Genomic DNA, 15,156 nt, shown 5'->3' with positions numbered 1-15,156 from the left:
ACTCCATGCTACTGCATAGGTGTGAGCCGCATGCCCCTACATGGTAGCTGTGCTCCTGTATGTGAACAAGTGCAGCTGCATTGCGCAGCCGCAGGATGGTTTGTGCCTGAACAGGAGCATGCTCTTGTTGATGGAGTTTGGGGGCTCCATCCCTGGAACGGCGAGGTGGAAGGGGTGGAGGAAGCCTCTGGATTATTTAGAGGCTTCCCTCTACTGAGGTAAGTGTCTAAACTGTGCACTTTTTTTTTCATTACAGGTACACTTTAAAACTGTATACTGCATTATAGTTCCTTCAGGCACTATAAATGTCTAGGAGGCACAAGAGAAGGCACAATTAAAATTGTCCAATGAGCGCGCATCTCTGTCTAACCAAATCCCTTCCCACCATGTCACAGCTATGGAGTTGGACGTGACCACATTTCAGGGAAGCTAGCTATTCTTTCAACTGTCTGTCTCTCAGAAACCAAAGATGGATGTGTTGAAGCTGACATTGCTTCACCTTCAGCCTTTCTTGAATAAACTGAATTATGTCTTTCATTTCAGAGTCTTGTTTATTTTTTGCTATTTAATTCCACATGTTGCGTTGCCAGTTGGTAATCATATCATTCACATTGCTTACAGCCAATATTAGTCTCCCTTGTAATATCCTAAAATTTAATTGTAGATAAGCTTCAGTTTTCTGCTCTAGCAATTTCCTAATTTTGTCACTTCTTAATGTATTTATGAACAGATATCTGAGTGAATTATTTATCACTCTTTCCTAAATCCTTAAATGCAGCAGTAAGGCTATTTATCCCCTTTTATTCTCTCAGGCTAAATTTCAAATACACAAAAAATATATTTTTGGGAACTCAGCCTTGCAGAATACCTACCTCACATGCAGCAATGCCTAAAAAGTTTTCCCACAGACCCACCACGATAATAAGCTTGTTATGTAAACTCCAGTTGTTCAGCGAAAGACTTTGCAGCTCACATCTTGCTAGCCAGCAAAAGAACCATATCAAAAGTGGAGCGCTTAGTGAAAGAGGAAAATAACTTGAAATATGATTAATAAAATTGCTTGTCTTTTACAATATTCACTGATAAATTGTTTAGTGAATGTAAAATCTTACCTGACCCTTATTTGCATTTGTAAATTTACCAGTGATGCTGGCATCTTTACTGTTGGCAAGGTGAATCACTGTGGGATGTGTTTCTTTTTTCCTGTGTGAATTGAGCAGTAATCCCCCCTGATCTCCCATAGTGCTCAATACTTTGTATTCATCAGAATAGGGACTCAAACGTACCACGCAAATATTGTCAACTGGCCAACAAGGGGGGGGGGTCATAGCGTAGTGTCTGAATCACCCACCTGAAGCAAGCATGATGTGGGCAATCCAGTCAAACTTCAGTCAGAAACAAGTGATCTGCATGCTTGTTCAGGATCTATGGCTAAACTATTGGAGGCAGAGAGGATCAGCAGGACAGCCAGGCAACTGGTATTGTTTAGGGAAATATTTGTCAGCCTCGATATTCCCCTCACTTCAGGTATCCTTGAAGGTCAATTATCTGTGTTAGGATTCCACAGGTGTTTGATTATAACACATACTCAATTTGTATTGCTTGTGAATCCTATCTCCATCCCCATTTAAAAGTAGCCAACATACAGTGGTTATTAATGACAGCCTAATAAACCTATCACAGCTGGCTGTGTCTACACACAACCATTCACACTAAGCATACACACTGCAACAATGTCCAATATACTCCTGAGAGATTTTACATGGCAATCTGCAAATCCATGCTTTATTAATGTCTGTCCTCCAGTTTTTATATTGTGGTGTGTAATATGCATAACTCGTCATGATCTGTGCAGGCACAATGCCGGGTCATAGACATTCCATGCAGTAGCCAGTCTCATAGCCGCGTGTGTGGGGGCTTTGAAAGCAGATAGTGGTAATGCATGTATCACACCCATGTGGGCTCTCACCCCCTCCTCCAGGATCTAATTGTACACAGACTTGCAGGAAAATAATGGTGGGCACATAAAGTATTGACACTTTGGGCAGCATTTTGAAAGTCTTCCCTTAGGGGTGTACTCACTTTTGTTGCCATGGGTTTAGACATTAATGGCTGTGTTTTGAGCAATTTTGATGCGACAGCAAATTTATACTGTTATACAAGCTGTGCACTGGCTACTTTACATTGTATCAAAGTGTTATATCTTCAGTGTTGTCCCATGACTGAACCATACAGAGGTTGATGCTATACCTTGTTTCTGGCTTTTATGAGTAATGAGGAGTCCCTGGAGATGTTGGTGAGATCATCTATAATAATTAAAGGGGAACTCCATGTTTGTTTGACATGTGTGAGTGTAGTGATGGCTCTCTCATCCATTTGTGTCTTGGAATTTGCTATATATTTTGTTTATCATGTTACAGTTGTAACTGTTATTACTATGTCTACCAATTCTGTAACAACAATTGATGTTTAATATTTTTATTAATAACTACTTGTAAGCGCTTCCACTTGAATTCTTTTAGGCAGATTTGTCTGAAGTGTTGATAGTGGCTGCATATTTACCCTTGAGCGCCCTAATTGTTATTATTTTCAATAGAGAGGTTAAGGTTAGACAACAGGAAGGATCGACATGAAAAAGGGAGGATAGAGTTAGTAGTCAGAAAGAGTTTAACTTTAGGGGCAGGCAGATTAAAGTTATGCATCAGAAAAAGGTAAGTCAATGGTTAAAGTTAGGGATAAGTGTCAAAAAGAAGGCTTTATTACATGTAGTCACTTAGGGGTGATTCCCAAAATTGCGGTAATATCGCAGTGCAAAGACAGTATCACCCTTATTTCTGTGCACAAGTACCATGAGTTACTCCCAGTACTTGAGTAGTGCGACCATTGCTGTGGTAATGTGCGCTACTGACGGTACCGCTCGTTAGTAACTCACATAACTGTATCATTGGGAACCCTACTCGAGTACCAAGGGTCACGCTAATAGTGTAACTCACAGTATTTGAGGATGGAAATAAGGGTAATAATATCGTGCGCTGTCTGTGCACTGCAGTATTACCCAAATTTTGTGAATCAACCCCTTAGTGTCAGCAAAATGACGGGGGAGAAATAACAAACCCAAAATACCAAAAATAGCATAAACAAAGATTGACACTACTGCTGATGATCAGTTTCTCAGGTTTATTCTTTTATAGGTGCAAGCATTGAACTGAACAACTGTCTCAGTTTTTAAGAACTACTGACAATATTCCTCCAAATTTCCAAATAAAAATATTGCTCTTTTGAGCGTAATTTTAAAGGAAATGACATAAAAACAAGAGAAATGTTGCAGTGCTTGCAGAACTTGAGTAATACTAAGAAAACAAATCCCTTGTCCGCTCTTAAACAAAATGTCAATAATGTTTCCGCTACAGAACATTCACAAATCACTATTTGGTGGAATAACCCCCATTTAAAATCACAGCTTTCCTGCATTTTGGCATGCTCTCGACCAGATTTTCACATTGCTCTTGGGTAAATTTATGTCATTTTTTCTGCAAAAAAATCAAACAGCTCAGCTTTCTTTGATGGCTTTCTCTTAACAGAAGGAATCAATATATTTTTTAATAGTAGCCTTTGTATGGGGCTTGATTAATGCTTCCTTCACAAAGACACATTGCAGACTTGCTGAATAATCACTGACTCATCATTGACCCTCCCATCATCAGATCATCACTGACTCTCCTCTATATTTTACAATTTGTGCGAGGCACTGGGGGTTGTAGGCTTCTTCAGGTCTCTGTTTAAAGAATACATGAGATAGACATGTGTATGTACAGTGCCAAGCACACAAATAACTATGCTGTGTTCCTTTTTTTCTTTCTCTGCCTTAAAGATTTAAATATCAGGTATGCAAGTGGCTGACTCAGTCCTGACTCAGACAGGAAGTGACTACAGTGTGACTCTCACTGATAAGAAATTCCCCTTTTTATCTCTTTCTTGCTCTCAGAAGCCATTTTCTGCTAGGAAAGTGTTTTATAGTTGGAATTTCTTATCAGTAAGGGTCACACTGTAGTCACTTCCTGTCTGAGTCAGGACTGAGTCAGTCACTTACATACCTGATATTTAACTATTTCAGGAAGTGCTTGGCACTGTACATACACATGTCTATCTCATCATGTCACTTCGGGTATCCTTTAACTATAGGAAGACCAGGTGCTGGGCAAGGCTGGAAATTGGATTAATCAGAGATTACCTTACGCCAATTCTCTTCTGTCTAATTCCTGTGTTCTTTAACCTCAGCCTGACTCTTCCTTTGCTATTTTTTTTATTGCTTTGCATGACTTCAGCCCTGCCTGTAGGAGCCAGTTTTGAGCCCTTCCTGCTGTTTACTTTACCCCAGCCTCAGTTTGGCACTGTATTCAAAGGTCATTAGTGTTAGGGTTCTTGAGTGGCATTCAAATACGTTTGCAGTCATCCCTCTCTTTGCTGATTCATTTTCAACCCTTTGCCAGGTTGTAGCTCTGTTGTCCTCAGTGCCTATTGCTTAACTAAAAGCTATCTTCATTAGGTACCTATATAAAGTGATATGATAGCCGTACCACTAGTCACATGTTCAGATAAGAGCTAAGCTGTGTACACACTCTGGATTAAACTGCACCAAGGCAGCCATTAAAGAGAATCTGTATTGTTAAAATCGCACAAAAGTAAACATACCAGTGCGTTAGGGGACATCTCCTATTACCCTCTGTCACAATTTCGCCGCTCCTCGCCGCATTAAAAGTGGTTAAAAACAGTTTTAAAAAGTTTGTTTATAAACAAACAAAATGGCCACCAAAACAGGAAGTAGGTTGATGTACAGTATGTCCACACATAGAAAATACATTCATACACATGCAGGCTGTATACATCCTTTCTTTTGTATCTCAAGAGATAATTTGTGAGTTTCTTTCCCCCTGCAGCTATCTTCCACTGAAGTGTCAGGCTGTTTCTTCCTGCAGAGTGCAGACAGCTCTGCCTGTATGTAATTCCTCAGTATGTGAAAGCCCAGCCAGCTCAGAGGAGGATTTATCCAGCTTGCAAAAGATAAGAGAGAAGAGAGAAGCTGCCCTAATATAAATAATACACAGGCAGTGTGCAGAGAGGGGCCTGGAGGGGGGAGATGCATCACAGAACCACAACACTGAAGAACTTGGCAGCCTTCCAGACACAAACTGACAAGTCTGACAAGAGAGAGATAAGTTGATTTATTACAGAGATGGTGATAGTAGAACGTGCTGCAGTAAGCCAGAACACATTAGAATAGCTTTTGACACTTGTAGGATGATAAAAAACAGGATGCAATTTTTGTTACGGAGTCTCTTTAAGGACTGAAGTGTCTGAGAATCTACCGTGTGTACAAGTGCTCCTCGACATCACCTACAGATCCAGCATGCCTCATGTCAGTACAAGGCTTAAGTGAGAGGATATGATGTGTAAAGTTAATGAGGCAGTTTCCATAAAAGGAACCGGTAATCATTTGAAAGTAAATAAACCCCTGTAGCCATGGAACAATAACATAGTGCCAGTGGCCTACTGTCCTGCTCTGGTGTAGATAAATCTGTAGTGAAAACAGTAGAGACGAGTTGGTATGTAGGTCAAACAAAAGTAAAAATAAAAAATATTGTCCAGATGATATGCACAATGTACATGAGCTGAATTTACTCACTAAGCATTGAAAAGTTTCCTGGTTTACCAGAAACACTGTCCTGGAGTGACTCTAAGATGAGAAACTTGTTCAGATGGCAGAATTACAGTATTATTTACACACACAGATGCTACAGAGTGGAATGCAAGGTAAATAGGGAAGAGAGTTATTTAGAGGTGTATCTACAAACCATAAGGATCCCCATCAAAGCTTTGACGTGGCCTCCCCTACATTGACACCCCTTACCCCCCCTCTCCTTTGTAGCCCGCACATCCTGGGGTCACATTTTCAGGGGTCATATAACAAGTGTGGCCACTATGATCCCCGCTCCATAACAGTGTGGCTACCATGACTCCCCCAACTTATAGCAAGTGTGGCCACAACATCCTGATTTGGAGTTGAGCCACTGTATTGCTTGGCAAGAGGGTATTGCCACCCACAGCTCTACACCCCCATCCACCTGCAGGCACAGGGGCTGCTCTTTCAGTAGTTAATCCTCTGTAGTTATCTTAGCTTTACTGAGGCCAAATTGTAGGTACCTTTCAGATTTCCCTAAAGATGTGACCGATGAGTAATTAGTACTGATTTGCAGTACAAGGGGAGAATGATCAGGATTACACAAGTAGATTTGAATACCATGGCTGCTGTGGAACCCCAATAGGTTCTATCCTGGGTAGGAGAGCTTGGCGCCGGTGCACTCCCTCAAGTAGGTACACCACACCTGGGACACAAAGTGCTACTTTGAAACTGTAGAAGGAGGCACACTACAGGCTAGAACTTGCATTTTTGGTTTATTGCAGTATCTAACACACTACATGTTTTGGCGTCAAGTGATGAAGGGCACCGCCCTAAACATGTAGTGTGTTAAACATTGCAATAAACAAAGAACGCAAGTTCTAGCCTAGTGTGCCTCCATCTACAGTTTCAAAGTTACACAAGTAAATGTGGGTGTCATTTGTATACGGATTGCACTGGAGACCAAAAAAAGAAATGTAGTAACACATTGTTGAGCAAATGTGCCTGTTTGTGCGGTTCTTTCGCACTTAGTGACACTGTCTAAATCAACAACAACAGCTAATGGGGTGTAGCATTTTCATTGGCAAACTCACATTTTTTTATTAGATTTACAAGCATTCTCTGTTTTCGGGTGTAGATTTGGTTCTGCTATGTAGGTTAATCCAATCTTCTGACAATATTAAAAAAAACACACATTAAAATGTACTCCCAGCTTCCTATTTAGCATATTTACAGAAAGGTTTTAGAGGGCAACAGTATGACCTGCTCATGAAATTTCTTCATTAGGTTAGTAGTGCATTCAATCTCCCTTGAGGACCTGCTGTAAGATTTGCTTCTACAAGAATTTCTTAGTCAAAATTGAAGACTATTATGCAAACTACCCAATACACGATATAAAAAGATGCTACACTTCTTAGGCCTTTGATAAAATGTAAATATGATGATAGACTCTCTTTATAAGACAATTCTGGATCCCTGTACAGGCTGCTTAGTAATGAGCAAATTCAATGACAAAAATCAATGTTAGGGCAGGGAGATTGCCAATAAAATATGGCATCATTTAAGTCTTTTAAAAAACAATAAAATCTATGAGGCAAATGAAAAACCAGTGTGCAGTCTTAAATACACAGCCTGGCCATGCGTAGAGAGAAGAACAGAAATATCTTCCTTTCAAATGCATTTTTGCTCTGATAAAAGAGAATTTGTTCGTGCAAAATGATATCTTAGCAAAGAAATATATAATATTTAAAGAAAACAATAGTTAGAAGTATTCATCAATGCTAGTTGTTTGACTGTCTTTTAGTGTTTGATTTGCACACTTGTAGAAAAAATACAGCCAGTGAAGTCAGAACACCTGATCTGCAGACCCATTTTGGGTGGTATTAGAGACAGAGGACCAGCATGAAAAACAAAAAAGAAAGTTTTTTAAAAGCTTATAGTAAAATTTAATCCACAGCGCTATTTGCAAAGTATTAAAACTTCTTTATTGTTAAAAAAACAAGCAACATATGTCTCCTGGTTCCTTAACTTTTTTAAACCATCTATAATTAACATGCATGCATTACCCACACACATACAATTCACTGCAGTGAATGAATATTAAATGGTGAATGCTCCCTGCATAACGATTTTCAGGTGAATGCTCCCCACATAACAATTATTTTCTGGTGAATGCTCCCTGCATAACAATTTTCTGGTGAATGCTCCCCACATAACGATTATTTTCTGGTGAATGCTCCCCACATAACTATTATTTTCTGATTATTTTCTGGTGATTGCTCCCCACATTACGATTATTTTCTGGTGATTGCTCCCCACATAACGATTATTTTCTGGTGATTGCTCCCCACATAGCAATTATTTTCTGGTGAATACTGCCCACATAATGCTTATGGACATGGGTGTGGTTATGTGTTTGGGCGTGGTTAATTTAACCACTCCCATAGGCGCCAGAGAAAGTCTTGCACCCAGGTGCCAGGCACCCCAGGCTCACCCCTGTCCAGCATAATCAAATTTCAGATCAGCTATGAACTGGGTCAACGTTCATACGTTACCCATCCAGAGAGAATGGCTGGTTAAATGACAGGTATCTTTGACTCAATCCTCCACTAGAAGACGGCCGTTCCAGCAAGCAGGGAGAGACTAGCGTTCATGAAGCTGCAGGTATCTAGCGCTGCACGCAAATACCAAAGTGTCCGCTGATAGGGTACAGAATCGTGCTGTTCAGAGTGACGTCACTTCGCACAGTAATGAATGGCTGACGTTTCAAGAGCACTGAAGAAGAGGGGCGGACCCCTTGAAACGTCAGCCATTCATTACTTTGAGACACAGATACCTGTCATCTAACCAGCCATTCTCTCTGGACGGGTAACGTATGAACGTTGACCCAGTTTATAGCTGATCTGAAATTTGATTATGCAGGATTAAGCAGCCATCTTTGAACTGCATACATGTCACAGGATCTACTATAGCGGCTGCATCATTTGGATTCAAAGAGACTGCATGCATATACAATCAATCACCAGTGCAATTTTATGGAATTAGTACTCTTGCCTCTGATAGACTGGATGCCTCCAGTTTTTTGACAGGAGACTGTCTTAATAGTTGTGGAAAGCTCATTTTTTTTCGCTGTTGATTCAATAGTTTTTATTCTTTATAATTTTTAAGTTTTGAACTAGCGCATGTCTTTGTTTTGGGCCCAACATTTTCTCTTTCCATTTAATATTTATTCACTGCAGTGAATTGTATGTGTGTGGGTAATGCATGCATGTTAATTATAGATGATTTAAAAAGGGTTAAGGACCCAGGAGACACATGTTGCTTGTTGTTTTAACAATAAAGAAGTTGTAATACTTTGAAAATAGCGCTGTGGATTAAATTTTACTATAAGCACCTATTCAGTAATACAAGCATACTGTTATCCATCCAGCAGCTGACAGGCCTCACTGGCGCAGGTGTTTGACAAACAATTTTGAAGTTTTTTAAAAGCCCCATATCACAAATAATTTTTCTCTGACAAATCCTGTCCCCCATAACTAACGTCACATGAGAGATGATGGGGTGGAAGCTGCCATTGCCTGCTGCAGTGATAAGAATACCAGTTGGGCGTGGTTTCTGTATGTGGCCAATCGGTGATGAAAAAGAAAACATGTTTTTTGTTTCCTGCCTCAGGTATTGGCCCCACACCTTCACATAGGACTCAAGCAGGGACTTTTTGCATACCTTGGCAATTATCAAGTAGAAGTAGTATATTACAAATCTTTATTTTATTATAGCTTCAATGCATTAAAAAAATTATATATATATATATATATATATATATATATATACATTTTAAAGTGAAATAAACACTCCATCACAAATTTCTTCATACAATTTATACATCACATAGTTTTGGCTATTTATCCAAGTAAGCGCATTACCTTTCTTTGCCTGGAGCAGGTTTCTCTGCCTACTAGCCGCTTCCTCAGAGGCCCAACAAGATCAAAAAGACAATAAGCTGCCTGTCACCACTAAGATGAAGTAGAGGATTCCCTCTGATATTGGAGGCCCCTAGGTATTATGGGTGAGCCTGGGCGCAGGGCATTATGGGAATGGCACCAAAAAGTCAAATTTGCCCCGTGAATATCAGCGTTTTTTGGGTTGGCAAGGCCCAAGTTCAAACAGCCATATTTAGGTTGAAGTTAATGGTGACCCGAATTCGAACACCAACCTCACTGCTGGATTATTACATTTGCTGCTGAATAAATTCAAGAGTATTGTCAGTTCATTGGGAATGTTATCGGGTGTGCAAATCAGTGGTTTGGTATTATCTATTTTCACTGATTTTTTTTTTTTAAATAAGACAACTTTGAACAATTGTTACAATATTATTACTGAGCTGAGCATTTTCATCCGCACTGATACACTCCATTAATCACTGAAAGCACATTGCTGGTCTCTATCTTAACATAGAAATGATGTATGCTCTGCCTTAGGAACAGTGATACCCGTCAGTGGATATCACATGGAGGGAATAAATTTGCCTAGACACTGGAGCTCATATAGCCAGGCCTGTGTGAGAAATTACATTATTTAGGCCTTTTCCTCGTCTTCCACTTAAAATATATTAAACTGCTTTTTCACCTAGTTAAGTTTGCATATTCACTGTGACATTCCTGATGAAATAAACTACGCCTAACTATACTGTTAATACAAAAACACAGTTGCATAGACTGATGACTTAGTATCTGGATAATAGAATAATATATTATTCACATCAATCATTCATATCGGCAGATCTGTACTCTGCCAAACCCACAGTGTTACTGCCAACTATGTCACCAGTGTTCTCATTAAAGATCCTCTTTTTCTGTATAATTAGTATTTGAAAGTTGACAAAAGATCTTTACCGTTAGCATCACTGTCTCAATCACTGAAGAAATATTTCTAAGTTTAAAAGGATATAATAGTTACATAAAAAAGTAGTTACTTTTTTTTACTACAGTGCTAAAGTTCAATGGCCAAATAATTTTTCTTTTACTTTTAGATAGAGGCACTAAAGGATAGATTAGCTGAAAGCAATATTTGCTTACAGTTTTATTTTTCATGCATTTAACAGGACATAATATGCTTAATAAATCAATTAATTTAATACCAACCTCTTACATAATATGATTGATCAACCCCAGCTGTTTTTTCTCCCTCTTGAGGTTTTCGCAAGCCTGTACCTATATAATGCTCAGTAGTAGAAACAATAGGAAAGGCCCATACAAACGGCAGATTAAAGTCGGCTGAGGTGGCCAATAAAGACCACCTCTGCCCATAATCCAGGGTGTACAGTAGCTCATGACTGCCGCCCAGCCAGCAATCTGCCAGGCAGATCAACTCCAATACCTTTGTATTCACAACTTGCCCGCCTGCCACGCAACAACACATCTGTGCCACTCTGTTGGCCCTCTTCCCCCCCCCCCCCCCCCCCACATAGCAACAGAATGCATTGTCAACCTATAGGCTGACTATTCACTTGTACAGCCTTGGCCCAGAGATGTTGCCCGATGAATCAGGTGCCAATCGGCATTGGGTGACATCCATCCTGTGTGTGTATGGGCCTTGAGAAGAACCAGAGCTTGGCAAGCCGGATTGTTACTGAGTATAAAATAACTCACTGAAGAGGCTTTTTTGTGCAAAGAGGACATTTCTAATTTAAAAATTCAGCTATGTGAACTGTGCAGTCTTCCAGGTGTGGTAGTATTTGAGTACAATCATCAAGGAAATGATCCACACCCACAACTTGCTGACTTTGCGATTTATTTGTAAGCCATTTAAAGCATTGCACAGAGAACAACCTTAAAGGTGGCCATACACTGGCCCGATTCGCGGCCGTTTCGACAGCAGATTCGATCCTGGGATCGAATCTGCTGCCAATCGTTCGCGCTAAACGCACCCGCCGATCCGATTTCCTCCCGAAATCAGATCGGTCCGTCGATCGCGCCGTGTGGGAAATTACCCTCGATCGCCCGCGGGTAGGGAGCGCGTCGCTAGCGGCGGCCGATCCGATCAGGTATACATTACCTGACGCTGGCTCCCGGGCGTCTTCTCCGCATCTTCTCCGCGCTGCACCCGCTCCATCCCGGCGCTTCCTGTCACTGCAGTGACCAGGAAGTTCAAATAGAGGAAGCGCTGGGATGGAGCGGGTGCAGCGTGGAGAAGATGCGGAGAAGATGCCCGGGAGCCAGCGTCAGGTAATGTATGCGCGGGGGGGGGGGGGGGGAGGGGGGGCAGGCGGCAGCGGTGGCTCCACAGATTGTGATTGGTTTCAGCCTGAAATCGATTCACAATCTGTTTGCAGTAAAGGCAGCCATACGATCCCTCTCTGATCAGATTCGATCAGATAGGGATCTGTCAGCTGGTCGATCTAATGGCAAATCGACCAGTGTATGGCTACCTTAACACTTTTCACTCATATCACTCACCTTATGAGTAAGCCTCTGCAAGGTGAAATGCATAAAAGGTTGTTCCCTGTGCAATGCTTTAAATGATTTACAAATAAATCTCAAAGGGTTTGATTCACAAAGGTTACTTATTTTTCGCCTTAAAGAGAACCCGAGGTGTGTTTAAAGAATGTTATCTGCATACAGAGGCTGGATCTGCCTATACAGCCCAGCCTCTGTTGCTATCCCAAACCCCTATAAGGTCCCCCTGCACTCTGCAATCCCTCATAAATCACAGCCATGCTGTGAGGCTGTGTTTACATCTGTAGTGTCAGTCTCGGCTGCTCTCCCGCCTCCTGCATAGCTCCGGTCCCTGTCCCCGTACCTTCCCTCCAATCAGTGGGGAGGGAAGGGACGCAGGCAGGGACCGGAGTTCTGCAGGAGGCGGGGAGAGCAGCAGACTGACACTATAGAGATAAACACAGCCAGCTCTGACAAGCTGTGTGTCAGCAGCGTGGCTGTGATTTATGAGGGATTGCAGAGTGCAGGGGGACCTTAGGGGGGTTTGGGATAGCAACAGAGGCTGGGCTGTATAGGCAGATCCAGCCTCTGTATGCAGATAACATTCTTCAAACCCACCTCGGGTTCTCTTTAAAGGACTTCCGAGGCCAAAATTAATAAAATCACACTATACCTTTTTTTTGCAGAATCCACGGAGGACGTCCTGCCCGTCCTCCGCTCTGTTCCGCCATCAATGCACGTCTTATTGTTCCCCTACGGCTCGGCCCGACCCCACCGAATGGGTCGCATGGATGCCACCTCTAATATGGCCGCCGCCTTGCTCCGCGGCTGCACAGTACGCTTTGTCGCTAGCGCGACTGCGCAGCCTGTGTGCGCCCGCCCGACGTACGCTTGGGGAGCATGCCGGGACCTAGTACGCGATTTAAGTCAGTTAAGGAGAGTTATACAATTAATTAAGTCAGTTAAGGAGAGCTAAATCATGGGTAAAGTCATTTAAGGAGTGATGCATTGTGAGCTAATAAGTAAGGTGAGATAATTTAACAGAAAAGCTTTGTGAATCAGGCTCAAAGTCATCAAGATCTAAGAGTGTGGATCGTTATATTGGTGACATATGAGGGGCAAACGCCCCTTGAAGTGTACACTAGAGACGGCCCGAACCTCCGATTTTCGGTTCGCAAACCGCGAATGCGAACTTCCGCAAAAGTTCGGTTTGCACGAACTTTTGCGAACCGCAATAGACTTCAATGGGGAGGCGAACTTTGAAAACTAGAAACATTTATGCTGGCCAGAAAAGTGATGGAAAAGATGTTTCAAGGGGTCTAACACCTTGAGTTTTTTCAGTGAATACAAGAGGGAAAAAAAAGTTTCAATGAAAATTCTCCTTCCGACCGTGGGAAAATTAACCCCTGCCGACTTTAGCGGTTAATAGCAAAGCCCCTTTAAAAGCTAGAAACACCAAAATTGCTGAGAATGTTAAGAAGAAAAGTGGGAACAAGAGGAACATTTTTTTTTCAAAAAGACCTTATACTTTTTGAGAAAATCGATTTTAAAGTTTCAAAGAAAAAAGAGCCGATTCATTAAAAAGAACTGTATCATTCATGAAATTCACGAAAGTATAGCTTAGAATGCGTCCTGTGCAGGACGTATAGCTGCCGGCTCCCGCTGTCTCTCCCCACCTGCCTTCACCTGTCACCCTCACCTAGCCTGGCACCCGGTGCACCCATGGGTGCTCTAGGTGCCAGCCTAGGTGAGGGTGACAGGTGAAGGCAGGTGGGGAGAGACAGCGGGAGCCGGCAGCTATGCGTCCCAAAGGACGCATTCTCTGCTATGTGTGGGACGGCGGAGATCTTCAATCAACTTAATTGAAGATCGCAAGATAAGAGGATACTGTATTCGTGGGATCATTTGCCAAGGATATTGGCGTGAGAAAATGTATTTAAAGGTACAGGTAAGTATTTCTGGTTAATTAAGAACATTAAGGATTTTTTTCGTCGTTGTGTTTTTATTTCATTTATTCTTTGTGGAAATGGGTAAGGGGTACTTTGTCCTTTTGCACCCCCATAACTCTGGTTTGCAGAGATGTAGGGAACCCAACGTTGGAGTCAGTTCAGTCTGCCAGTCTGTCCTGGCTGTAAGGTAGTCTATCACCTGCTGGGAGCACCCACTCCAACCACTGTCTTTTTCTGCCCACTTCTGTCTCTCTCTACCCACCCTCTTTCTTTCTCTTTGCCCACCCTTTGTCTTTCACTTCCCTCTCTCACTCACTCACCCTTCCTCTCCTTCCAACTCTCTACTCACTCTGTCTCTCTCTGTCCTTCCTCTCTCACCATCCCTCTCCTTCCCCTTCTCTGCCCAAATCTGTCTTTTTCTGCCTTCCCTCTCTCACCTTCTGTCTCTCTCTACCCACCCTCTGTCTCTCTGTCCATCCTCTTTGTCTCTCTCTGCCCACCATTTGTCTTTCACTGCTCTCTCTTACTCACCCTGCCTCGCCTTCAATCTTTCTTCTCACCCACTTTCTCACTCTGCCCACCCTCTCTCACCCCACCATTCCACTTCTCTGCCTGACATCTGTCTTTCTCTGCCCATCCTTTCTCACCCTCTCTCTCTCTCTGCCCACAAAGTCTCTCCCCCCCCCCCCTCTGTCTCCTGATGCCTCTGTCTCTCCATCTACTTTCTCTCGGTCTCTGTCTCTCTCTGCCCTCCAACTCTCAACCTCTGTCTCTCTGCCTACCGTCTCTCACTAACAGTCTTTCCTTCACCCTCTCTGGACACTTTCGCTTAATGGGATTAGACCTATAAAATTGACCATGATGCAAATCTCCCATTCCACCATATCATGGCCTTTCTAATGTGTGTAGGTTTTTTTTTCTTGTGTGGGGGAATGTTGTCTAATTACTTTCAGGGTCACTTTGCCTAACTGTGTTTGGAAGGAAACTCAGGCCCACTATCTTTGAGTTACATTGTTACATTAAAGTTAGCTCCGCCTGCATCCTGTCATGACCACGGCCATTTTACGGCGTGGCACACTTCACTCCCTGCGCTCAC

Source organism: Hyperolius riggenbachi, chromosome 5 (assembly GCF_040937935.1).
Source record: "Hyperolius riggenbachi isolate aHypRig1 chromosome 5, aHypRig1.pri, whole genome shotgun sequence".
In the NCBI taxonomy this organism is placed as follows: Eukaryota; Metazoa; Chordata; class Amphibia; order Anura; family Hyperoliidae; genus Hyperolius; species Hyperolius riggenbachi.
This window is presented reverse-complemented; position numbering follows the sequence as displayed.